General features: G+C 38.5%; 1 protein-coding gene across 1 annotated transcript in view; it reads left to right on the forward strand.

The window, feature by feature from the left end:
• The first annotated feature begins 13399 nt into the window (after positions 1-13399).
• LOC137004155 (pleckstrin homology domain-containing family G member 2-like) overlaps positions 13400-27808 on the forward strand; it is a 48296-nt gene continuing 33887 nt past the window's right edge. Inside the window, exon 1 of the mRNA XM_067364360.1 lies at positions 13400-13937. The gene's annotated coding sequence lies outside the window, so the exon portion shown is untranslated. The remainder of the gene's footprint in view (positions 13938-27808) is intronic.

Here is a 27808-nt window from a genome sequence, read left to right on the forward strand (position 1 = left end):
AGGCTGTGTCCACAGCTTTTTGGATTCAAGCCCTCAGAGACACTGCCCGGGTCTGGAACATCACAAAAGGAGCATGATGAAGTGCTTTGGTGTGAATTAGTGACCCACGGTAGGTCAATGTCTCTTGAATGCATTTATCATCTGAACTTTTCACTATGTTGTTGAAGAAAAGTGCACAGCTGTTGATAGGCTCAATTGGAATGTCTTTAGGGTTAAAACCAATCAGCAATCGTTCCCGTGTTTGGTGACTGAGGCGATCGGTGACGACCAGCCCTAAATCAGTGTTCAGAATGTAAATATCCATTCGCCTTTGTTCAGTGTTTGCGGCAGTGTTATCATTTAGCCTATATATTATAGAATTTATTTAATATTTTAAGCTTTACTCACCCTCAAGCCATCCTAGGTGTATATGACTTTCTTCTTTCTGATGAACACAATCTGAGATATATTAATAAATATCCTGATGCATCCGAGCTTTATAATGGCAGTATGCGTTACCAAATGAGTATGAGCTGAAGAAAGTGTCTCTATCCACATCCATCCATCATAAACATATTCCACACAGCTCCGGGGGGTTAAAGGGTTAGTTCACCCAAAAATGAAAATTCTGTCATTTATTACTTACCCTCATGTCGTTCCACACCCGCAAGACCTCCGTTTATCTTCGGAACGCAAATTAAGATATCTTAGTTGAAATCCGATGTCTCCGTGAGGCCTCCATAGGGAGCGATGACATTTCCTCTATCAAGATCCATAAAGGTAGTAAAAACATATTTAAATCAGTTCATGTGAGTACAGTGGTTCAATATTAATATTATAAAGCGACGAGAATATTTTTGGAGCGCCAAAAATAACAAAATAACGACTTATTTAGTGATGGCCGATTTCAAAACACTGCTTCATGAAGCATCGGAGCATAAACAAATCAGTGTGTCGAATCATGATTCAGATCGCGTGTCAAACTGCCAACACTGGTTTGTGGTTTATTCTAGGCTTATTCTTATTAGCTCTTTGGTTCTCCTTGTTTCCTCTACATATTCTCCATAACTTACAGTATGTGTCTTTATATTCCAGTTGACTGCTGACCGGATATGTTATACACCAGACAAAACTAGACAAATTAACTATTTAGAGTTGACTTTTAATTGTTGTAAATTTGTCTATACAACAGTGAGGGTGTTTCTAATACAGTGCCTATGGGAGTGATGGTAAAAATGACATCTTTCTCTCTTCTGACTGCCGTTATCAATCGCTTTCTATTTTTTTCCTCTTTTTGAAAGTTGTGAAAACACTATTGTTGAGTTTTTCTTTTGCTATTTGGGCAAATGGAAACACAAAAAATATATTTAATGTATTTTCTCATTCACCGCTATAAAATTTTACCCAACTATGACGACTTCCGCTTCTGAGAAACCCGGAAATGTGAAAAGGGTCTATTATACACTTCTCTGTTTTTTGTTAGGATGAGAACAAGTTTTAAAAGTTATATTTTAAGGATGCTCTGCCTCAGCAATTCTCCAGCGATCTCCTACCTGCTCTTTGTGTCCAAGATTCCCCAACGATCCTCTTCTCTGCAACTAAGCTGCTTCCTGTACCTGTTAACTCACCTGTTTGGACCATCCATGTAAGTGCTCTCCACATTCACCATTCACAAATCCACAATGTCCAACTTCACCTGCAACACAGTAAAACTCTGGTTATTGATCTGTCCATGACCTGCATCCAAGAAATTTCATTTACCTGCACTGCTGCAAATAAATCTGTGTTGTTATTTCATATTATCACTGTCTCAAAGCCTGGTATTTCCTAACAGAAGACCATACCCACCGATTGCAGTATGAGCATTCCACTCTGTCCTATTGACCTGTTGTACTCCCTCTCTCAAGTTGGCTGCCCTATTGCGGAGTATGCGGATTCTTGGAGCTGTCTTGCACCATGTACTTGGATGAGTTGGGTGCTTGGATGAACCTTTGTATTCATTGATGCCTTGGGATGCTAACAACTGCATCTTGAAACAATATATCCTTTATGCATCCTGCTTAGCCGATCCACTTCCAGAACACCACTCCAGTCCGCTTCAGCCCATGAGCCCTCCACAGGGTCGGCTCAGCCAAGAGCCTGCTACTTCCACCTGTTTGGGCACAACATTAATCCCTGTATTAGGAGGGAGACTAATGAGGAAGAAACAATCTTTCCCCAAACATCCAGCTGGGATTTCATGTCTGGTGGCTCTTTCTGGAGTCTCTTCCAGTGTGGTTCCCTATACCTTGTGTCCCAAAGAAATGTTTTGTTTATATGCTGCACTGCTGTAAATAAACCTGTGTTGTTAATTCAGATTATCGCTGTCTCCAAGCCTGGTATTTTCTAACAGATACGGCCTTGCGTTACAATGCATCTCGTTATTTTTTTTAATACTTGGGAATCAATGAGAAGCGCCATTTGACGTTGTTTCCAAGATGGTGGTGGTTAACAAGCTCTGAAACAAACGTGAAAGAAACAAAATAAACTTTCACTTTCAACTGCTCGAAGTATGAGGTTGGGAGAGAGAAAGCGAGAGTGAATTTGTGATATGTGGCATCTGATTGTGTTTGAAGTGTTTGCATTCAAGCCAAAAGTAGAGCAAAAAGATGATGTACTATGTAAGAAACTCATTCTTTCACATTGCATTCCGGTATTATGGTGGTATGCCCTAATAAACAAAACTGTTTCCAGCCAAACAATCAAAACACAGTCCTCAAACAGCCAGATATTCTCCCACAGAGTTTTCACGTACTGTTTCATTACTTCTGAGAGGATATGACATCATTCACTGAGAATTCAGTCTCTCCGAATATTTTGGATGTAGAGTCACCTAATTTATGAAGGATCAGGCTTTTTACTGGGCAGCTTATCAGACACCAAAAATAGCTACTTGAGTCAAGTATGGCAACAAATGGTCTGAATAAATGTCTCTTTATGGATGAACTTTTTGAGGGTGGATATCTGGATTGAACAGCATAGAAGATATTTGCCGCAGCTCTTGCTGAGCTCTGGGTGGTCACTAACTTCCCCACAGCTGCCCTTACAAAAGAAGGCTTTCGGGATTATGGATGGACAAAAAGGAGATGTGAAACATTAGAGCCCACCAAAGATGCCTATTGTGTCCTTTTAAAAGTTGGACATTTTTAGTGTTTTAAAGCTATGTTGAGTACAAATTAAACTTAAAGGGTTAGTTCACCCAAAAATGAAAATTCTGTCATTACCCTCATGCCGTTCCACACCCGTAAGACCTTCGTTCATCTTCAGAACACAAATTAAGACATTTTAGTTAAAATCCGATGGCTCAGTGAGGCCTCCATAGGAAGCAATGTTATTTCCTCTCTTAAGATCCATAAAGGTACTAAAAACATATTTAAATCGGTTCATGTGAGCACAGTGGTTCAGTATTAATATTATAAAACGATGAGAATATTTGAGCGCCAAAAATAACAAAATAACGACTTATTTAGCGATGACCGATTTCAAAACACTGCTTCTTGAAGCATCGGAGCATAAGTGAATCAGTGTGTCGAATCATGATTCGGATCGCGTTTCAAACTGCCAACGGCTGAAATCACGTGACTTTGGCGCTCCGAACAGCAGATTCGACACACTGATTCACTGTGCTCTGATGCTTCCTGAAGCATTGTTTTCAAATCGGCCATCACTAAATAAGTCGTTATTTTGTTATTTTTGGCGCTCCAAAAATATTCTCGTCGCTTTATAATATTAATATTGAACCACTGTACTCACATGAACCGATTTAAATATGTTTTTACTACCTTTATGGATCTTGAGAGAGGAAGTGACATTGCTTCCTCTGGAGGCCTCACTAAGCCATTGGATTTCAAGTAAAATATCTTAATTTGTGTTCCGAAGATGAACGAAGGTCTTAAGGTGTGAAACGCCATGAGGGTAAGTAATAAATGACAGAATTTTCATTTTATAAGCTTAACATTTCTTGAAATATTGAGTTTTTGCAGGGTGGGATGTCTGATGCAAGTTTCATTCTTGTTCAGTGTCTGTGCTATTTCTCTCCAGAAGTTACAAGAGACATTATGTCTTCGTACTCCTTTAAAGTTGCATGTATCTCTTAAAGTCAACATTAATAAAATGGGACAATCTGTCTTTATGAGATTACAGCAACAGCAAACTACAATGATCCAACCATCCAATTAATGCTCGATGGACAATCAAGTTCCAGCCTATATATTCCAGCCTAGATATATATGTTGACTCGCAATAGGGAAAAAAGACAATCGCAACTTCTGTTTCATGCTGACTTTAATGACCTCACACAAACACTATTCAATGCGGGCTTCTGTTGTTATTACTTTCTAGTTTGAAGATCTTGAAGTCAATGGAGCCCATCAACTGTTTGATTACCAACACTCTTCAAAATATCTTCTTTTGTGTTCAGCAGAAGAAAGAAATTCATACAGGTTTGCAATAACTTGAGGGTGAGTATGACAGAATTTTCATTTTTGGGTGAACTATCCCTTTAACTTGTACTGAACACAGAATATTTCTAAGGCGTAAATTGTTTTAATAACGTTCAGGCTTAGTTACAATGATGTGTTTTGCCCTTAAATGTTTAAACATTTGAGGCATTTATTTACAAGGAAGGAAAATGAAGGGACTCAAACAATGTTACTGCCACCAGCTGTGGGAACAGATCGCAAGCCACGCAGCACCTCCCTGTTCCCGTTTGCCTCAGTAACAGGTGTGAAGCCATCGCTTGCGTTTCACAGAGACTTGTGGTATATAGCGATCAAAACCGAAGCCACAGACAGTACATTGCTCTCACGCTAAGCTGTCACGTCCAGCTCAGAGATGGACAGAGACAGGATGTAGGCCCTCTGTTTACTTTCACAAAAGGCTCCAGCCATTTCCTGTGGGTCATTTTGTGACTGAAAGCAATAGTCTTGGGTTCAATGGTTTGCAATTCAGCTGACCTTCACGCCATTTCTGTTGACCTGTTCCCTCAGAAACAATAAAATTACGCGTCTTCTCTTGGCGGACACCACAAAGCAAATTATATCTTGTTTTGAAGGTGATAGTTATACAAGTGAAATGAATGAGGAGGAGTGCTGTTTTATGCTTCACATTGGCTTTCTTGTGGAGGTATTTGGACAATCATACATGTACAAAAATAAGTCTGGTTTTTATTTCCCCACTTTCTCAGCCTAGACAATCAAATGACATAAACCTCAGTTTGCTCATGTACTTCATTAAAACTAAGTCAAATGTATTTGATTTGAACTTGAACTATCACATCTGATCAAATTTGACAGGTTACTGTTGTTTAAAGCTATAATCCTAAATAAGACTGGTCTGCTTATCTTTAACTCACATACTAAGTTGATTTGTCAGTCTGTTGCAGAAACAATATGAGATTAAAGTTGATTTTAAATATTTGAAAGTCAATGTCTCAGCATGCAAATATCAGAAAAAAAGTGAAAAATAAACTTTGGCTAAGCGACGGGATGTTTAAGAAGCTGAAATTAAACAATTAACAGCAATGATCACATAGAAGCCCTAGCTCAGAGAAACTTTATATATCACAATTGTGAGTTTATATTTTTCATAATTGCAATTTTAGTTCTTACTACTGCAAGTTGTGGCTTTGTAGCTCACAACTGTAACTTTATATTTCATAATTGCAACTATATCTTACAGCTGCAACTAATTTCACTATTGTGACGTTATATCTCACAGTTTTTAACAGTTGTGACTAAATCTCCTCAGTTGTGGCTCTATATTTCACAGTAGTGACTATATCTCATAATTGCAGCTTTGTATCTCACAACTTCAGTTTTTTATCTCAAAATTGTTATTTTATATCTCACAATTGTTACTTAATCTCACAATTATGACTTTCTCAGTTGTGACTATGGTATATCTCAATTAGCCTTTCGCCGAGCCCCGCCCCCCTTAGTTACTGTTGCTTTGTCCGACAAGCCGTGGCGCTGTCACTCCACACGCAGTGAAAAATACATCGCGGAACAAAGAGGATACTGACCACACATCGACAGACAAGACAGAGCAGGTTACTTATAATATTAAACAAAGTCCCAGTTTCAAACCGTGTAGTTATTAAAGAAATTCAAACAATAAAAAACGTTTTGTTGCTCTTCAATGTGTCGTGATCATGGTCATGACAGATTGCTGTAGATCCTCAGCTCAACCGCTCGTAAAAACCGATCATCTCTTCCTATTAGTCCATGAACATGAGAATGAATGTTGTTTCAAACGCGAAAAGACGTCAATACACACCACTTTTCGAGTTTAACTCCACCGAGGTTAATCTTTTAACTACTGGCTGCTTTGTCGGACAAAATGGCGGATGCGGCGTTCTGATTGGTTAGATCGCTTGTCAATCAAACTCCCGGCGAAAGGTCAATTGCGACTTTATGTAATAGCTTTATATGTCACAATTTCTACTTTATGTCGAACAATTGCAACTTTATTTCTCATAATTGTTACTTTATATTTCATAATTTGCAACTTGATATCTCATAATTGTTACTTTTTTATCTCACAATTTCAACTTTCTTTCTCACAGCTATGACTTTATTCCTGCCTATTCCAACTCAATTTAATTGAGTTGGTCTAACTGCCTATTTATTTTTTTTCCAGTTGCGACTTTTAACTTTATATCCCACATTTGCAACTTTATCTCTCACAATTGTGACTTTTATATTTAAAAAAAAAAATTATTTTAAAAATTTCTCTTAAATTTTTATTTTTTACTCTGAGGCAAACGACTTCCATATGACCAGAAAGCGATTCATGAAGATGTCTTCAGATCTGTACCACATACCTTCCATAATGCCCCTGATTAACATGTTCTGATACAGCTGTGTTGTCGCTCTGCTGTTCTACAAATGACAAACTGGAGTGCAACAAATTACATACATTTTCTAATGCTTAAAACCTCCTGTTTCAACCTAGAGAGGCCTGTAATTGGCCTTCACCGACAGGCCTCTCTGCAGCTCCGAAAGCATGTGCACTCCCGTTTACCCTCCCACTGTGTACATATGAATCATGGATCATTTGTGCAAGCCTGGGGCTTTCTTTGTGGCGACCCCACTGGTCTCCAATTTGACTCATGCTTAAAGGTGACTGTGATCCCTTCCAACTTTGCCGTCTTTGACTTTCAAGCCGTTTCCCATGAACACGTGCAAGACAGTGATTAGTCAAAATGTGATCATTAAATTCTCATGCTGAGGTGTGGTGTGGTGGTAACCTCCTGAAGGCAGGCGCTAACTGACTGTTGCCAGTCATTGTGGTTTAATGGCGTCTCAGGCTGATCAACAGCTCCAGGTCAGAGTCGGTGACCAGGCTGCTGAAATTAGAGAAATATGAGCCTGTATTTTCTCCTCACACTCCCCCACTCCAGCTCCTCTTCATGCCAGTGGCACTGCGGGTAAAGGAACTAGGCCCAATATCTGTTTTTTATATCTAGGTCATTGAGATGTGTGTGGCTTTGGATGGGAGCGCAGCCTAATCTATGGGCTTTCTCTAGTAAAATGCTTTCAGCTGTGGTGAGCTTTTTCGCCCCTTTACGCCTGGATCTTGCACACTAACACACTGGATCATTAGATAGCAACTCCCTGCGCTTTCACTATCCAACCTGATGTTTTCTTCTGTTGATGGTGACTGATGTTTTTTCCATCAAAGAATGCAGAGGACACAGATGGGAGAATCTTTGGTAAGCTTCCTGGTATTTAATATCTCCATGTTGGAGGCTTGTGAAATATATCTAACAGCCCCTAGCAGAGCATCACTGTTTAGGTCATCTATTCTAAACTACTGTTTGGCGTTCAGCCACTGACTTCTGCTGAAAGGCAGAATTCCTTTGGTACGTCTGCTGATTATTTGCAAAAGGATTTTCATGTTTCTCTCAAAAACACCTTTAGTTTTCAGTTTCCTGATGGTATGAGGTGACATTTGTGACCCTGGACCACAAAAGCAGTCATAAGTCGCATGCGTATATTTGTAGCAATAGCCAATAATACATTGTATAGGTCAAAATCATTGATTATTCTTTTATGCCAAAAATCATTAGGATATTAAGTAAAGATCATGTTTCATGAAGATATTTTGTATATCCTACCTTAAATATATCAAAAATGTATTTTTGTGAGTGAGTATGCATTGTTAAGGACTTCATTTGGACAACTTTAAAGGCAATTCTGTCAGGACCACAATCGTCAAATATGATTGATAATGCATTGAGTTTGCATTGGCGGTATGGTTCTGTTCTGGGCAAGAACTCCCAGCGCATCCATGCAGCCTAGTAGCCCAATAACCCCCCTTAGAGTAAACAGAACAGAACCAATATATGCAGATATAACTAATGTCAATAATTTAACAAGTACACATATTTCAAGAATTAGTCTGATTCAGAGGAATCATAAGGCCAATCCTGACTGAAGAGAGGAGGAGCTGGGGATGGAGGAGGGTAATTACTGCTGATAATAATGAAGAGCTTATATATGGATGCTGTTATAGGCGTCGTATTCCTATCCGTGAGTCACCTGGGAGTCAGCTGATGCGAGCTTGACGTGACCTGCCAGAACTGACGCTAACGCTGGATTTTTCTCAATATTTTGATTGTTTTGCACTCTCAGATTCCAGATTTTCAAATAGTTTTATCTCGGCCAAATATTATAAAATATTAAGCTTCAAAAGCTTTCAAAAAATTGACCCTCATGACTGGTTTTGTGGACCTGGGTCACATTTGTCATGGGACCTTAATAAAACAATTAACCTTTGAGAAATAATGTAAGATACGGTGTATAGGGGTAATTGTTCACCCAAAAATTTAAATTATGTCATCTTTTACTCACCCTCATGTTGTTTCCAACCAGTACGAGTATTTTAATAATCTAAAGATAATCTTTACCACTAAAAAGAACCATTTGTGCTTTGAAAACATTCCATGGATGTTCTTCATGGAACCACAGATGGCAACAAAGAACCTTTATTTATAAGAGTGTATTAAACATTTCCATAATTATTTTATAGGATAAAAAGATACAGGTGTGTGTGATAACATGATACACATATCCAAGATAACATGGATGTGTGACCTTTGGTGACAACATGCCCATGTAGCTTGGTAAGATGCCACAATGTAGATCCTGTTTAGTGACACTAATTTAAGTACAATATAATTTTTTTAAATATTAAATATATAAGCCATCTTTCACAACGTATCTGTATTATAGCATATTTAATGGCCTTTCAGCTAAATGTAAACAATTATGACAAGTAAAATAAAACTAGAATAGTTGAATTACAAAATCCCAATTTGACATTTATGAAAAATAAATGTGTTTCGAGAACATCTGTGTATTAGTTGAATCTGGTCTCATGTGCTTTTATTTTGTTCCCTATTACAAAAATATGATATTATTGAATTGTTGTTTAAAAAAAAGAATGTCATAATTTAAGACAGTTGTAAACATGTTTTTGGAAACAAACATAGGCAAACTGCTAAAGCAAACAATATTTTATGCAACTGAACTTTTGGAATTTAAACCTTTTAATTACTGTGATACAAGCCATTCTGACTGTAATACAGACTACTATGTTCTTTTCATTACTATTAAGCAAAAATGTTGATTTATTGATGGAATACACAAGATGAAGTAGTAGTGGACTGGATGGATGTGAATCTTCCGCAGCAATGGTGTCTCTGTCTATATTACTGGCAGCGATTTCACTACATCTCAACAATGACATTCTTCTGTTACTGCTCAACCTGTTTACATGAAGACAATTAAACTACAACTGAGGAGAAGAATTCCTAACATTTAGGCAAAAGCCTTGTTGAAACAATGCAGTTCTCCTTATCTGCACAAAATAAACTAATTCCCCATGTGGAAGGTCATGCACCTCGAAGCGCTTCAGAATCCAACAGAATGTTTGTTTGTCTAAAAGTAAAATGATCTTGGAATGTCTTGGATCTCCATCAACTCATTTCATTCCTCACTCTCGTAAATATTTTGTGCACAGTTTACCTTCCTTACGAATTCAATGAGTCAGTGTCTTGTGGTTATCTTATCAATTTAACTTAATGAAACTGAATTCTTAATGAGATTCATGGACTTTTTCATTATCTAATCATTCGTCTTACAGCTGATAACATTGTAGAACATTAATTGAGCATAAAACTTTTGAGATTGTTTAAAAAGGATTTCCTAAAAAATAACATGCTTTGGATTTTTTTTGCTATAAACGCTTTTAAAAAGCAAATTTTTTTATTCTCACTCTAGTTTAAAGGGTGAGGTGATCTCAGAGGACAAACCGTTATGATGATGATTTAAGAAATTACTTGCACTGACATGTCTTGAGTATTCCTCACGCTATACTGTACATGTAATGCATCTTTATTATTCAAGCTGAACGCATGACGTGATAGTCATTTCAGTTTGCATGAAGTTGGTGATAATTTCCTATAAAAGCCCAGTTAATCTTCATGCTATTTGGGGTCTAAGAGACCCCAAAACCATTTGTATAGTTCAAAATCATTTAACGTAAGTGTTAGGTTTATTCTTAAACACTCTTTGTAATTTTTTGAGAAACCACACTGACATACATTCATAATATACAGGGTCAACTAATGAAGAGCAAATTTTAGCTAAATTTTATTAGGGCTGTTAATAGATTTTTTTTTTTTTAATGGCACACCCTTAATTTCACTTATCGTGAAATTAAGCATACACCATTTATCTTCTTTAACACATCCATTTTGCCATCATTGCCTATATACAACAAAGTAAACCATCAGATTGAAGTGTGATTTTCACAAAACTGTATTTAGATTTAGATGTAAATTTAAATTTAGATGTCTTTCCAAAAAGGACACCAAATGATATGATTTAATATAATTCATACATTTATGTACACAAAAGCACCCATAAAAAAGTCAACAATGCTTTAAAGGTTTTTTAGCTAACAATAGTTTTCAGATGCAGTAATTGAAAAAGTAATCAAATATAAAATAACTGCATAAAAACTAATTTGAATACTTAAATAAAGATGAAACATTAAGTTACAAAAGCTATTCAGTCAAGAGTGATTTCTTCGTCTTTTGTCGTTTGATTAACATTAAACACACAGGAATATTAGAGTGCTGTCCCTTTAAGACATAATTCAAAGATCCAGTACACTGATACACGTGTGTTGTCTGTCTCGTTTTTCTCTTAAGACATAACCTACTATGTTTGTTAGGATACTCGCTAAGATGAGCATGTTGACATAAATTTTGTGTGAGTTTGTCCGTTGCGCGAGAGTGCGCGCTTCGGATGAGTGCACACACACACACATCTCCTCACAGAGCGCGCGAGCTCTCTTTTGCGTCTTAAGCCGGGGACACACCTAACGATTAGCTGAAACATTCTAAGACTGAACTGAACACACATACCGATTGTTTCCTTCGACTGGAGCCGATTTAAATACTCACACATGGAATTTGAACACCGACTGTAATCGCAGACTGAACGCAACTGGCTCTGACTGGACGCGTTTGAGCGTGATCAGTCATAAGTATCAATTTACATTCATAATCGGCCTTACAATCTGTTCAATCGGCCTTACAGATGTAAATTGATACTTATGACTGATCACGCTCAAACGCGTCCAGTCAGAGCCAGCTGCGTTCAGTCTGCGCGGCTTAACGGATAAATGTTTAAATTGTCATGGTTTAAATGAGTTTACAAATAGCAACGTGAGATGTTCAGGTCTCACCTGCGCTGGCGCACTATCAACATCCGGGTGATGACGGCGTAAATGACTGGGCATAATTTGTTACGTTACGTCATTGAACATTTGTTTACAAAGAGTGACTGATTTGTCCATGTTCTTTTGATCATCGCAGTTGTAACGTATGAAACCAGAATGCACATCCATCGACTGAAACATACATAAGCAGAATTCGTCTGTCTGTTTTGCAAACCCTATTATTAGGGCGTCGTCAGATTTGGGATGAATCGCGGTGCAAGCGCGTGCCGAACCATGGGTGGAGAACCGAACGGTTCCATCCCTAACAGCAAAATACACACGTTCAGTTCAGACAAGAACAGCGCGATGCGGTATCAGATACAGTAACAGTATATGACAGAGAGTTTGTGTTTTAAAGGCTTAGTTCACCCCAAAATGAAAATTCTGTCATTTATTACTCACCCTCATGCCGTTCCACACCCGTAAGACCTTCATTAATCTTCCGAACACAAATTAAGATATTTTAGTTGAAATCTGATGGATCATTGAGGCCTGTAATGACATTCCCCCTCTCAAGATCAATGTAGGCTACTAAAAACACATCTAAATCAGTTCATGATTCATTATGCTCTGAAGCTTCATGAAGCAGTGTTTTGAAATCGACTATCACTAAATAAGTCGGTTTTTTTTTTTGGCGCATCAAAAATATTCTCGTCAATTTATAATATTAATATTGAGCCACTGTACTCACATGAACCGATTTAAATAATTTTTTTCTACCTTTATGGATCTTGAGAGAGGAAATGTCATCGCTCCCTATGAAGGCCTCATGGAGCCATCGGATTTCAACAAAAATATCTTAATTTGTGTTCCGAACCGAAGAATAACGAAGGTCTTACGGGTGTGGAACGGCATGAGAGTAATAAATGACAGAATTTTCATTTTGGGGTGAACTGACCCTTTAAAGCGAAACAGACACTAGAATGAATAATTCTTTCTGCCATCTATAATATAATAAGCATGGACTTTAAGATCATCTAACAGCATGACTTAAATTATGTTATGACGCAATTTCACATGCTTCCGTGATTTTCTTTGCGTTAATTAAATATGCGTTAAAATATTTTAATGCGTTAACGCGTTAACGCTGACAGCCCTTATATATATATATATATATATATATATATATATATATATATATATATATATACACACACACATATGTATGTATGTGTTTTCCAAGACTTGAGGTATGTCTATATTAGAGAAAAAGACAACTAGCCCCGGTCTCCCCTATGGAGTCTATGAAACACGTTAATTAAGTCTTAACAGGTTATTTGACCTCGGGATGTTGGCACTGTGACTTAAAAACAGATCATTACCTCTCCGGCTAATTTAACGCGTTTTTAATAGCTCTGCAAATTTGATAAACTACCGCTGCCCACAAAGGCGCCCCCGTAACATAACGGAGCTTTGTTGATCTCTGCACTCATCCGTTGTAATTGTAGGCTACTCTTTTGGTGTGACCGATTATATTCCCTGGAGCAAAATGATGAATGAGGACAGCAGCAATATAGGAGTTAACACTGACAGGAAGTTCAAGGAGTCCGTCACTACTCGTCTCACACTCGCGCTCAGTTACTTTCAAGGCACATGTAGCCTCCAAAGTCACTTCAGAGTTTCTCAGTTCTCCACAGACAATTTATTAGCATTTCTGTAATTAATGCATTCATTACGCAGTATAAATGAGTGTGAGTGGTCATAGCGGAGACGAAACCAAAATGAAGATTTTCCATGCTTAATTTTTTAAGTTTTCGCTAGCGTTTCTCTCAGCGTTCGCACGCGCGTAACGTATACAGTGAGTGACGCGTGACTGTTCCTCATATATGGGACTGTGTTCGCGCGAGCAGTATCCAGTGAGGATGACACCTCATACTCAGCGGCGAGACTCTGGAGAAAGTTGGAAACTGAACACTGGAGCGTCCAGCGTTGCTTAGGACATTACACTACAGGAAGCCAAACCTCGAAACTCATTGTTTAGTCAAAGCAAGCAGGAATACTTACTGATGCTCGCGAGCTAGGAAAACTGTTGACCCTTTTCATCAAGGTGGGATATTAGGATTGGAAACAGAGTACGTACATTGGCTGCATTACTTTTGATGTCTCCGAACAGCACACCTGTAAAGGTAGGCTATGTTACATCTTGTCAATGTGATTTTCTCACGATCAAAGATAAGGAAAATATGAGTTAGTATATATTTACGTACCACGTCGTAAACCAACACTGATAAGTTTAAGACTTTACATTAGCCTATAGCCTAAGGCTTAGCTTTAAAAAAGAATATTTCTTATCGTCTAACATCTGGTAAGTAGTGTTGATACAGTTTAATAAAAAGAGATTGATATATAACACAATATGTGTGCAAGTCAAGAAGTGTATCTGTGTGTGTGTGTGTGATCATCATCATATCTTGGACCTCTAAAACAGTTCTTGTTAACATATTTATATGTTATATACTTTATATCTGTTTACTTTGTTTACTTATATCTGTATATTTATACTTTATATTTACATCTGTTTACTCGCTCCAGAGTAATTTTTACCATTCAGTTCCTAATTATGATTTCATAAAATATACAGTATACCTCTTTTTCCAGATGGGTATAGACTCATTCTGTATGTATTACCTCAGCCTTAGCTCACAGGCAGCACTGGAAAACCCTTCAACATGGGATTGCTTTCAGCATCATATCTTTTGTCAGACATTTAAAGTCCAAACTTTCTCAACCACTCTTACAGCCCCCTCTCTTGCTCAACAAACACTATTTTCTTTAGCAGCTGGAATGCTGACTATTCGGGGTGGACAAATAAAACTTCCCAACGAATCCCGTCTGGTCTCAATTTACGTTAGTTCAGCCGGGAATACAAACTCATTGAAAAGATGTCAGTCTTTACAAGTGGGAATCTGTCTGTGCAAATATTGCCTGAGTTGAGCCCAAAATATGTCATTTGCTATTAAAAAAGAAACTCAATTTCAACGTGGATCAGTGACATCATGTGATTGATGGGACGAAAATGTATTTAATGCATCCCAGCTATTCTGAATTACATTATATGCTGCTGTTTTGCAAGTTCATGGTGTTTTGCTTTGTGGACACACACCACACAGTTTGTCTGTCATTTCATCTTTCAGTAGAGCTGTGGGGTCACGTTTATTTTACTTTTAAACATGCAAGACACATGTATACTTGGTAAAAGCAGAACATTGACTGACTTCAAGGTCTGACTTTCTTGAAAATGTCAGCACGCATGGATTTGAGCTCTGAAAACTCTCTGCAAATGACACTTTGGTGTTTTTCCAGCTTATTATGTTATTTTGAAAAGTGCAGCATATTTTAGGACAAAAAAAATCTTAAATATCGCCCATTTGGGTCTTTGGGGGGGAAAGGGTATTGTTTGGTAATTTTCATCATATCAAAGAGAAGAATAGGCTTCGGGATTGGTCATGGAATCTGAACTGAGAAGCAGGAAGTCAGCCAAACCCTCCCTCTGGATGTTTGGACCTTTTGAATGTGAAGGTTAACATGCAAAGCTCTGTTTGCTTTGAAAACCAACATCCCCTTTTCACCATCCACTTATTCACTTGGAAAACTGTCCTTGCTAATGCCGGCCTGTTGCTTAGTTTACCATGAATTTAGGAGACAAACCCCCCTCCTCCTAAGAGCTCGGAGGGAATATGCCAAATCCCCATTTCCTCCCAGTGCACCCCAGCTACAAGCATTTGGGCTGATGAGCTTCCCAGCTTCATGCTCCATGTCCCGCATGGAGTGATGCGGTACAATACGTGTCTGAGGTGCAAAGCGCAACTTGATTTCTGTGTATCATCTTTCATAGTATCATATTTTTGTTGCACTGAGCTTTAAAGGGTTAGTTCACCCAAAAATGAATATTCTGTTATTTATTACTCACCCTTGTGTCGTTCCACATCCATAAGACCTTCCTTCATCTTCGGAACACAAATTAAAATCTTTTTGATGAAGTCTGAGAGCTTTCTGTCCCTCAGAGATCCAACGAACTACTACTCCAAGGTCTAGAAAGGTAGGAAAGACATCATTAAAGGTGCCCTAGAACCAGTTTTTACAAGATGTAATACAATTCTAAGGTGTCCCCTGAATGTATCTGTGAAGTTTCAGCTCAAAATACCCCATAGATTTTTTTAAATAAATTTTTTAACTGCCTATTTTGAAGCATCATTAAATATGCTCAGATTAAGCGTGTGCGGCCCCTTTAAATCCTCGCGCTCTCTGCCCCACGAGCTCTCGACAATAATACAGTGCATTTACAAAGTTCACACAGCTAATATAACCCTCAAATGGATCTTTACCAAATGTTCGTCATGCATACTGCATGTATGCGTCAGATAATGTGAGTATAGTATTTATTTGGATGTTTACATTTGATTCTGAATGAATTTGAGGCTCTGCTCCATGGCTAACGGCTAATGCTACATTGTTGGAGAGATTTATAAAGAATGAAGTTGTGTTTATGAATTATACAGACTGCAAGTGTTTAAAAATGAAAATAGCGACGGCTCTTGTCTCAGTGAATACAGTAATAAATGATGGTAACTTTAACCACATTTAACAGTACATTAGCAACATGCTATCGAAACATTTAGAAAGACAATTTACAAATATCACTAAAAATATCATGTAATCATGGATCATGTCAGTTATTATTGCTCCATCTGCCATTTTTCGCTATTGTTCTTGCTTGCTTACCTAGTCTGATGATTCAGCTGTGCACAGATCCAGACGTTAATACTGGCTGCCCTTGTGTAATGCCTTGAACATGGGCTGGCAAATGCAAATATTGGGGGCGTACATATTAATGATCCCAACTGTTACGTAACAGTCTGTTATGTTGAGATTCGCCTGTTCCTCTGAGATCTTTTAAACAAATGAGATTTATATAAGAAGGAGGAAACAATGGAGTTTGAGACTCAGTGTATGTCATTTCCATGTACTGAACTCTTGTTATTCAACTATGCCGAGGTAAATTCAATTTTTTTATTCAATGGCACTTTTAAAGTATTCCATGTGACCCCATGACTTAAACTCAATTTTATGAAGCGACGTAAGTGCTTTGTTTGAAAAAAACATAATTTACCAATTTACTTACAAAAAAATATTATTCAAAGCTGGTTCACGCAACAATGTCAGTTCTTGCGTGATCACAAAACGCACTTGCGCATGTGCTTTGAGTTGATGCACAAGTCTGAATACAACACGCATGCGTCGTGAAGCTCTCGTGAATGTGCGTTGCAGATCAATATTTTTGTAAGTAAAGTGGTAAATTGTTTTTTTTTGTGCAAACAAAGCACTCACGTTGCTTCATAAAATTGAGGTTAAAGGATTAGTTTACTTTGAATTGAAAATTAGCCCATGCTTTACTCGCCCTCGAGCCATCCTAGGTGTATATGACTTTCTTCTTTCTGATGAACATAACCGCAGAAATATTAATAAATATCCTGACGCATCCAAGCTTTATAATGGCAGGGATAGGGATCAATGAGTATGAGCTGAAGAAAGTGCTTCCATCCACATCCGTCCATCATAAATATGTGCTCCACATGGCTCCGGGGGGTTACTAAAGGCCTTCTGAAGTGAAGCGATCTGTTTGTGTAAAAAATATCCATATTTAAACAACTTGTGAAGTAAAATATATAGCTTCCGCCAAACCACCTTCCGTATTGAAGTTATTTAGAAAGTGTAAACTGGCATCACGTCAGTTACACTTTTTCCGTAAGTTGAATGGGGAAGGCGTAGGACGTAGCATAAACTTTGTGAACTGCAAGAGTGTTACAATTTCTGTGTACATTGAATATGGAAGGCGGCTCATGCGGAACATAGATATTTTACTTCATAACTTGTTAAATATGGATTTTTGTTTGTACACAAACGCATCGCTTCACTTCAGAAGGCTTTTATTAACCCCCTGGAGCCGTGTGGAGTATGTTTATGATGGATGGATGTGGATGGAAGCACTTTCTTCAGCTTATACTCATTTATCCCTTTTACCAACATTATAAAGCTCGGATGCGTCAGGATATTTATTAATATATCTCAGATTGTGTTCATCAGAAAGAAGAAAGTCATATACACCTAGGATGACTTGAGGGTGAGTAAAGCTTCGGCTAATTTTCATTTGAAAGTGAACTAATCCTTTAAACCACTGGAGTCACATGGAGTACTTTGATGTCATTCCTACCTTTCTGAACCTTGAAAGTGGTAGTTCGTTGGATCTCTGAGGGACAGAAAGCTCTCAGACTTCATCAAAAAGATCTTAATTTGTGTTCCGAAGATAAACAAAGGTCTTACGGATGTGGAACGACCAGAGGGTGAAGCCTTTAATGCCCTAAGTCTAAATTTTGTCATCAGCATAGTATACACTGCGTGTACGTGTGCAGTCAGATTTTTTTTTTTTTTAAACTGCACATTCTTTTTATGCTCAGCTTGCACATTCGTGTTAAATAGTTTTGCACTAATTAGTGCAATTAAAATACCTGCTACATTGTTTCACAGTCTGAAAAGAAATGGAGTAATCGGAACAACGACAACAAACTACCCAAGGCTACAACAACAACAGATGCTCATGTAAACAAGATACTGCAAGTTTAAATGAGTATAAGTACATTTTTATTGCTTATCAATTATGGAGAGAAATAGTACAGACAATAGACAAAGATGAATCTTTCTAGTGTGCATGTGATGAGTGCTCGTGTTCTCGCACGCTATCAAATGAAGCATACTTTAAAAGCCTATGCGTTCTGTTGTACATATACAGTATGCAAAGCTTGTGTAAAAAAACAGTATCTTTGGCCTGAAACGTATTTGCATTATGGGGATGTATTAGAAAATGCATTTAATTTTGAGGTTTCATTTTCATCTCCAATGCAAATTTTCTAAGATATTCCCAGATAAGAGCATCTGTCCAGCAGATGTCCATGTAGAAGTTTTAATGGAGGTAGTAATGCAAACAGACAACCCCCACCCCCCCCACCCCCCAGCTACAACCAGCACCCAGCATGAAAGCAAAAGCAGTCCCTTAGCAGCCAGACACACCAGCTTTACACCCATCTTCCTCAAACGGCAGCATTTCCGACACTGGTGTAGGAGAAAAGAGCTGGATGTGGTTCAAAGATTTGATGAGTTTGGGAGGGGATGAGGTTATTGACGGTGGAGTTTGCTGACTGTGCTCATCTCAAGGAGTCTTATGTTTGCAGTGGTGATGGAACTGGGTGCGTTTGTGAGAGTTTCCAAGTGCAGGTGTGTAAAAACGCACAGCTGTGAATGCCGTCCTCTGTCTGGTGACTCAAGTCTCTCTCCTCCATGAGTAATACGTCCCACCCTCCTGCGCTTCTCTGTGACTCTTGATCACCCCAGGTTTTCTATCTGCACCCCTGCCACGTTCTTTCATCCAGGTCAAAGTTCACATCATTCCTTCTGTCTACACTTGGCCTTGCCTGGATCATTTATCCATTTGTCTTTTTTATATCTTATCTTTGATCACTAGAGACATTCCTGCTTGTAATATATAACTGTTTAACTTCCCAAGCTCGGTACACTATGCATGACATAGCGTTTCCTTTTCCTGGCTACTAAAAGGTCCATTAGCCCCCCCTTTCCCGCCGCTGAGAAATTGATTAGGCTGCATGCTAGTTTGTTACCCTGAACTTTATGGACTGACACTTATTATTTTATAGACACCATTTGCAGCACAGCTTTACTTCTATAATTAGTTGCATATACTAAGACAAAGGGAATTTCCCTGGTGGAGCAGGCAGGAACTCAGGGATACAGGCTTTTTTTTTATAGCCCCACTCTTCACTACACTCGATGACACTTTTATTGAGCTTCAGGAACTTGGATGTTTCAACCCTCTCGGTCAAAACTCTTTCCCCTCACTGTATGTTCTCTGGGGAATGATTGCCTTTCTGTGTGATCATGACACATTTCTAAAGAACCATGAATATGAGTCTTTTGAACTGCATAAACTGCTTTTCATTGGTCATTGTGAGGTCATTGGCCTTGTTTCAATGTGTGAATGTCAGGGAATGCTCTGCTCTTTCTGGCCAGTTGATAATATCCAAATATGGTTGATCTCACATGGATTGCATTACTGATGCACAGCTGTTACACTCTGCACAAAATGTAGGCCAAATTCCCAAAGCTACAAAATTTGTGCATGAAATGTTTTAAACATTCAACTTAGTAGGAACAGTCTGAAAAATTGAAGGGGACACATAATAAACCTGATCAGCATGGCTAATTATTATTTGTCAAGCAAAGTGAAACTCTTGAAATATGATGTTCTTTTTCCCTCAAAATTAAGGAGAAATGACATGTTCATGTCTTCAGTTATTTCACTGTTATTTTACCCTTAGCCAATTATGATTCGTTCTCAGAAACAGTTTTGTCATTACCATATTTTACAACCCCCACTTATTATTGTATAAGACTCGACAAAGACTTGAAACAAAAGGCTCCTCAAACTCCTCAACCTCACGTGATTGAGGACCGCATACAGTGTGGCCTGCATCACTATCCCTCCCTCCTCACTGCCCCATTGCTTTCATGCCCACTGCATTTCCTCACCAGCAGTGTAAGTACGGGTGACTACCCCTACTGAGCATTATCCATTGTGTTTGTGAAGCCTTTGTTGTCTAACCGAACAAGGAAAAGACTAAAAAAAAATATGGTGCTGGCTTTGGGGAGACATGTTGGAGGGGGAGTGGAGTGGTGGATGGCACTGTTGTGGTCCGGCTCCATGGGGAAATGTGAAGGTCAGCTAGAAAAGAAACAATAGCCTTCAGAACTCTTAGTGTAAGACAATAGAGCATCAGGGCCAGTTTTGACCCCCATCACATGGACTTCAATAGTCACGCTTCTGTTTATTTATGTGTTTGGGTGCATCAGCATTGACCTCACTTTGTGAACAGGTCAGCTGTTGAACTTCAAAAAACATCTTCACCTCTCTCTCCACACACACACACTGCACCTCTTGTGTGTTGGAGAGTTTTAGATAGAAGGACATTGCATTGGGTGTGAGTGTGTTTACACTAGTGAGCTCTGTTAGCAATATGAATTCATCTGTTGATAATTCTTTACAGTTCAGTGTCAAAAGCAATGGTTTTTAAACTTTTCATAGTTAAACCAGAAGCTTTGCTTGTACTTTGTCTTTTGCGTTGCAAAATAATTATGAAGAAAATGAAGTATTTGATTGGTTTAAGAAACTGTTCTGTGAATAAAGATTCTTTATTGGCATCTGTGGTTCTATTAAGAACCGATAACATCCCTACACCTTTAAAAATAAAAGTTCTAAAAGGGGGGTTTCACAGCAATGCCATAGAAGAACCATTTTTGGTTCCCCAAAGAACCTTTCAGTTGTTTTTTTTTTTTTAGATTATTACAATTTTTAATTTACACTAAGAAAAATGGTTCAAGGTCTGTTCATTGAAGGGTTTTTTGGGGAACCTGAAATTGCTTTTCTATGGAAGGGGTTCCCAGATGTTTTTGTCAGCCAAATATTTTAGATGTACTTGAAGTTGCTTTTGATGTCAAATCCGAAACCTTTTATTTTGGTGGAATGGTGAAATGCTTTAAACAAAATTGTTGCAAATAATGCAAATGTGAATGTAAATGAATTTAACCTAGCACACATTAGGGGCTTTCACACCAGAGGAATGTTTTCATAGGTAATGCTTCCTGTAACTATGTACCCGCTTTTTGGCGTGTTTGCAGCGCAGGAACTGGGAATGATTTTAGTTATAGAAATGCCTTGTGGGTGGACTAAATTAGCTCCTACTTCAGAGAAGGGTCCAACCCAGTGCAATAGGAACTATCAGAGATTTAAGTGTACGTTGATTGGTTGAACGCAATGCCATACGAAACACCAACACCCGCCATATTTTTTAAGTCCATGTAAAAACACAGTTTTCAAACATACTCCACAAACTAACTCCACGAACATGGAAAACCGCAATAAGACATGAAAATGCAGAAAGCGAATATTAATGGCATTTACCTGTCATCTTTGTATGATGTTAAATGGTGCTGCTGTTGGCCGGCGTACGGCACTTCAGTGTTCCTACTGATGGTGCGAATGCAACCAGGAAAATGGACCTAGGTGAAAATTTAGTTCTTAGTGCAGTTCCTATAACTGAGTTCCCATAGACTACCCGGTGCAAAACCCCTAAAGCGTTCCCAATTGCATGTTAAACTCACAGCGGTTGAGTGATGGAGTTCAAGAGAAGCAGCATTTACTGTGAACCAAGCTGCTCTGAAAACACGGGATTAAGCTACATGTATATAAATTAACACAGTGCAGTTCTTCACTCTGAAACATGCAGCGATTATATGACATAGTGTTTTCAACCACACAGTATTGTTATTTCTGTTACAAATATTCATATAATCACAGAGATGATTTACTGGGATTTTAAAACTTAAAAGTTTATAGTTCAAATAAAAACACTAATGTCTACAGAAGCAAACAAAATGGAGAAAATCACCATTTGAACTTCAAATAACGATTGTACCATTGCATCGTTTCACAACTAGTTGGCGACAAGTGACTGTTAAAATAATGTCATTGAATCATTTATTTAAAGGGTTAATTCACCCAAAAATGAAATTTCTGCCATTAATTACTCTTTAATCAATTTATTAGGGCTGCAGCTATCGATTCTTTTTGTAATCGATTAATCTAGCACTTAATCGATCGATTAATCTGAATTTTTTTTTTTAAACCAAAACAAATAATGCATAGCGAAAATGATGTGGCTGTAAAATGATCAAGCATTTGGCTTTTATTTCTAAAAAAAAAAAAACAGAGGTATTGGTTCCAACTCCAACATTTGGCTCCAAAACTAAGTCTATTTATTGCAATTTTTACCCATTTAGTGTTTATAAGTGCCAGTGCCAACAATTATATAACAATGGAGTTAAGTCAACTTACTGTAAAACATGTATAACATGTAAAACTATGAATGAACCATTTGGCCTTAGTTTTGTCTTCTTAATACAACATTACAAAAAAAGGATTGCACCTTCTGCAAATTACCCACCTGAGAACATGCCGTGTGTGAGGAAGAGTGACGCCCCAGTCAGACCAGTTGCTTCATTGCAGTTTGGTATGGCAGAAATAGCCTACATACAATCATTTTCAATAGAACGCTGCATTTGGCTTGGCTTGCATCACTTGCATTGCGGTGCATTTTAGGTGAAACATCCGTTCGAAAAATCGCGTCACAACATCACGTCCCTGTGTATTCAGTGGATGCATGCTGAAATTATTGTTGCGTGGCTACATAAAAAGTTTAAGCATATGTGATACATGTGTGATGGTCTGACTGGCGCGTGAGAGAGACGAGGGTGCATGCATGTGTGTGTGAAGGGGTTCTTTTTTTTAGGCTATACTCTCTTAAAATTGAACGTGAATACGTTTACTACTTAAAAACATCAAAGCTAAACATCATATCTATCTTTACTCTTCACCATCGCGCCAACTAAATTCAAAATGTCACGTGCTATGGTGTGCTTCCTGAACATTGAACCACGGTCTGTGTGAATCAGATCCCTGCGTGTATAGTGCGCGTCATAGGAATTTAACGAGGCTTCGAGGCAGAGTTTTTGCCTCGAGGAATTTTTGTAATCGAGTTAATCGAGTAACTCGATGAATCGTTTCAGCCCTACAATTAATCATTATCATAATCATTAATTAATGACCCTCATGTCGTTCCAAACCCATAAGACCTTTGTTCGTCTTCAGAACACAATAAAGATATTTTTGATGAAATCCGAGGGTTTCTGAACCACACATAGGCAGCAATGTCATTGCACCTTTTGAGGTCCAGAAAGGTAGTAAAGACATTGTTAAAATAGTCCATGTGTTTGCAGTGGTTCAACCTTAATGTTAGGAAACGACGAGAATGCTTTTTGAGCGCAAAAACAAAAATAATGACTTTATTTAATCATTTCTTCTCTCCCCTCTCAGTCTCCAACGCAGTTGACGTAGTGAATGCAGTACAGTGCTTCAGTGTTCTACGCTAACTCATTATTGGTCAGCTCTTGCATCAGCATCACACGCATGCATCGTGGTGCTCACATGTACAGCGTCGGCCAATACTGAGCCAGTGTTCAGACATAAACATGGAAGCACTGCGTTCACTACGTCACCAGTGTCACAAAAAAATTGTGATTCTCAATTTATCTAGAATTGTGCAGCTCTATTACATTCTCTTAATTATTAGCTTTTCATTAACTCGCAAACCCTCATTTGGGGAAACCCTGTTCTATGGCATTACTGTGAAAACCCCCTTTCCGAACCTGTCGTTTTAAGGGCTGTGTTGTGTGTCAGTGACTGACTCATTTATATTACACTACAAAAACCAGGGAACTCGTTCCCACTAACATATAATTGTCATCCAGATCTACTACCCTTTAGACACGCAAAAGAAAACTCCCCAAAACACTCACACACATGTGCAGGCAAGAACACGCACACAGCTGTCCAGTGTAATAGGACTCTGTCAGCAGGCAGTTTTGTCTCTATGACTGTCAATGCACCTGGAATGATGCCACGAGAGATGCAACTGTAATGAAAATTACAGGGTGGAAAAAGTCCTCTTGCTCAACATTTTTCATTATGACAAAGTTGCAATTTTGCTCGAGGAGCACGTCAGGGTGTTTGGAAGACGTATGGAGACTGGCTGCTCTTCATTAGGGAGAGTGGAGTCTTGCTAACCTCATTCTAACCTCTGCGCTGGCTAACCAGATGTTGGCTCGCATCCACTCGGCCTCAAAAATACTTGCTGTCACTGCCCCCTCGACCTTCCCCCTGACGGTAACATTTATTCGCTATTAGAAACTGTTGTCGTAAAGCGAGTTAATTTTTACCACAATTGGAATTTGGGAATTTCGCAGCAAACAAGCTCTGAAGCCAAAAAAATACATGGGTTTTTTACCGCAAAGACTTGTAGTGTTCTACAACCTTCATGCTTGCAGTTACAGGAAGTGAGATGCCTTTAATGAGGCTGAGCTGGAAATGGGCCCTAAAGGCCCCGGGGGACTGCGGTGAGAAACACTCTGAAGGACAGTGCATGGAAAAGTGCCAGGGTAATTTTTAATTTAGTCTGGTTTCTAGACATCCAAAACAGATCATTACACTTGGCTCTAAGTGTTTCACTGCAACTGAAGTATGGAGACAAACAGAGCTGCCTAAATAACAGGAGCTAGTCTATATCACGGCCAGACCGACTCTGTCCCTCTCGGGTACTTGATCCAAAACTTCAGATCAGTGTTTGTCAGTTGCTGGATCTTGACCGAAAAATAGGCTGCACATCTGTTCTAACAGGATCGAAAATACAGTGCTGAATGTAAATAATAAAATGCAATTAAAGCTGCAAGCAGCGATGAAAGAGACCTCGCAACCATGGCCACCACCACCACCACCACCACCCAGTGGCCTTAGGAAAACAGTGAATAGAAGATGATATGCATGTAAGCAAGTTAATATAGTTGAAGTATGGCAAAGTCATGTAGATGTCTTCAGGCTAAGACTATTATCAATCATGTGAAGTTTGGAGCAGATCGGACATTGTTTGCCTGAGTTACAAAAACTTCCTGTTTTGTGGCGTTAAGGTGTGGTCACACTGCACTTTTCGTTCATTTGACTTCCATTCAAACGCATGACCGGAAACGCAAGCTTGTGTGAAAAAATTACGCATTTCGCTGCGTTCTAAAGTTCAAGCTTGGTGAACTCTGACCTGCGAATTCGCATCATGTGAAGACACGCAACCAGTAGAAGATCGATTTATCACGGCATGACCTCATATGTGACGTCATATCACAACCGTTACAGTATCTGAAGAAATTTTGCACGTTCAAAGTCTAGTGTCACCGCGGCTTTAATAGCAAAAATTAGCACTTAGCCAAGTGTTGCATAATTTAACGTGTTTCTAGTATATGTTTGGTACTTTAAGGCATACTTAAATGTGTTTCTGGGAGTGAATTATTATGCAAAGCATGCCATTTACTGTTGTCAGCAGGTGGTGCTATGACTAACTGAATATTGGCATATAGATGTCTTCAGGCCAGGACTCTTATCAAACATGTTAAGTTTGGGGCAGTTCGGAAACCTTTATGCCTGACTTACAACAGCTTCCTCTTTCATGGTGAAACATCCGACTTTGTCAGGCCGCCACAGACACGCCCTTGAGTGAAAACTCAGGATCTTTGCAATGTAACATCGCTAAGGCTTTAAGATTAGACTGACCAAATATTATGTTAATCTGATTAAATCTCTATGAGGAGTTAATCACAGTGTAAAACATGCCATTTCCTGTTGCCTGCAGGTGGAGCAATGACTGTAACTGAATATTGCATTGTAGATGTCCTCAGGTCAGGACTCTAATGGATCATGTGAAATTTGGGACAGATCGGACATTGTATGCCCAAGTTACAACAACTTCCTGTTTCATGGCGAAACTTCGAAATAACCTTTAGTGAAAAGTCAAGATCTTCGCAATTTAGCATTACAAAGGCCTTTAGATTAGACTGACCAAATATGACCTTGATCTGATTAAAGCTCTAGGAGGAGTTTGTTAAAGTATGTCTGGAAATGGCAAAAACTGCAAAAATTTTGCAGAGAAAATTCAAAATATCTCACTTCCTGTTGGGTTTTCAGAATTTGCTCCCAGGGACTTTTTTGTTGGTATTGGGTTGTTACATCTGTCTACTGAATTTCATACCTGTACGTGAAATGTAGCGCAAAGGGCGCTTAATTGAAATTTTGTAGGTGGCGCTATCGAGCCATTTTGCCACACCTTATTCTGAAACCCTTATCAGACAATTTTCAACACTTCTGATGCGTGTGCAAAGTTTCATGAGTTTTCGAACATGTTTAGGCCCTCAAAAATGCGATTCATTTCGGAGAAGAAGAAGAATTGACTGAGCAATTACAATAGGGTCCTCACACCATCGGTGCTCGGTGCCTAACTAGCCATATAATGGTTATGGATGCACACTATGGCTGCATCCAAAAACTGATAAATGCTGCCTTAGGAGGATGCATTCCAAGGTAGGAAGGCATCAAGGCCTGTCTGAATCTAATGTTTAGCTCCACTTCCTGTCTCCTGAGGTACCTTCATCTGATCAATTTTTGAAGGCTGCATAGATGTATCCTTCGCTGCCTTTGATATCCCACGATCCTGTGCTTTTCATTCTGTGACAGTTGAGTTCCAGTTGGTGGTCAGTTTGTGTGTAAATGTCTGTTTTTGACCAACGTTTTCCACTTCTGATGTCATTTCTTGCAAGAAATTACTATTGTAGTAATTAAATATTTTGCTGTTTTGCTGTTGATCATTATGCTGCCTCAGAAGTCTGTCCGAAATCAGTTTCATGAGGTACCTTTGTGCTCAAAACGCTGCCTGCAAAGTCATTGCCTGATATGGAGCGAGGCAACAAGTCAGCCTAAGTTTTCGGACGCAGCCTATGTCAGTGCCATATAATTTATCTGCCAATTTTGCTTAATCTTTACCAGTTGATATTGGATAATTAAGTGCGCATTCTCATTATTCATATTTTACATTTAGATGACCTTTTTTGTAATGTATTTCTCACTTTTTAAATAATAATTATAATTGTGCAAACAGTACATTTTAATGTTGTGATGCCTAAATTTTATTTTATTTTTATCTAATTTATAAAAAAAAGAAAAAAGATTTATTTTTTTAATTTGCATGATACTCTATGTATAATTTATTTTGTTTCGATAACAGAAAACTCCTTATTGAAAATCATAAGGGAAAAGGCCTGTGTCAATTGTATTGTAAGACATCAGAGCAAAAGGAGAAAGGACAAATTCTACTCTACGCTGTGAACTATTTCTGTCTTTTTCTGAGTTATGAAGGGTGGTTGGATTGTTAGAGCTTTTCCCTCAGATGTTGAGCTCTCCCGCTGGTGTTGTCCTCTGAGTGACAGGCAGCAGGGAGCC

The sequence above is a fragment of the Chanodichthys erythropterus genome, chromosome 17 (genome assembly GCF_024489055.1).
Source record: "Chanodichthys erythropterus isolate Z2021 chromosome 17, ASM2448905v1, whole genome shotgun sequence".
NCBI lineage: Eukaryota > Metazoa > Chordata > Actinopteri > Cypriniformes > Xenocyprididae > Chanodichthys > Chanodichthys erythropterus.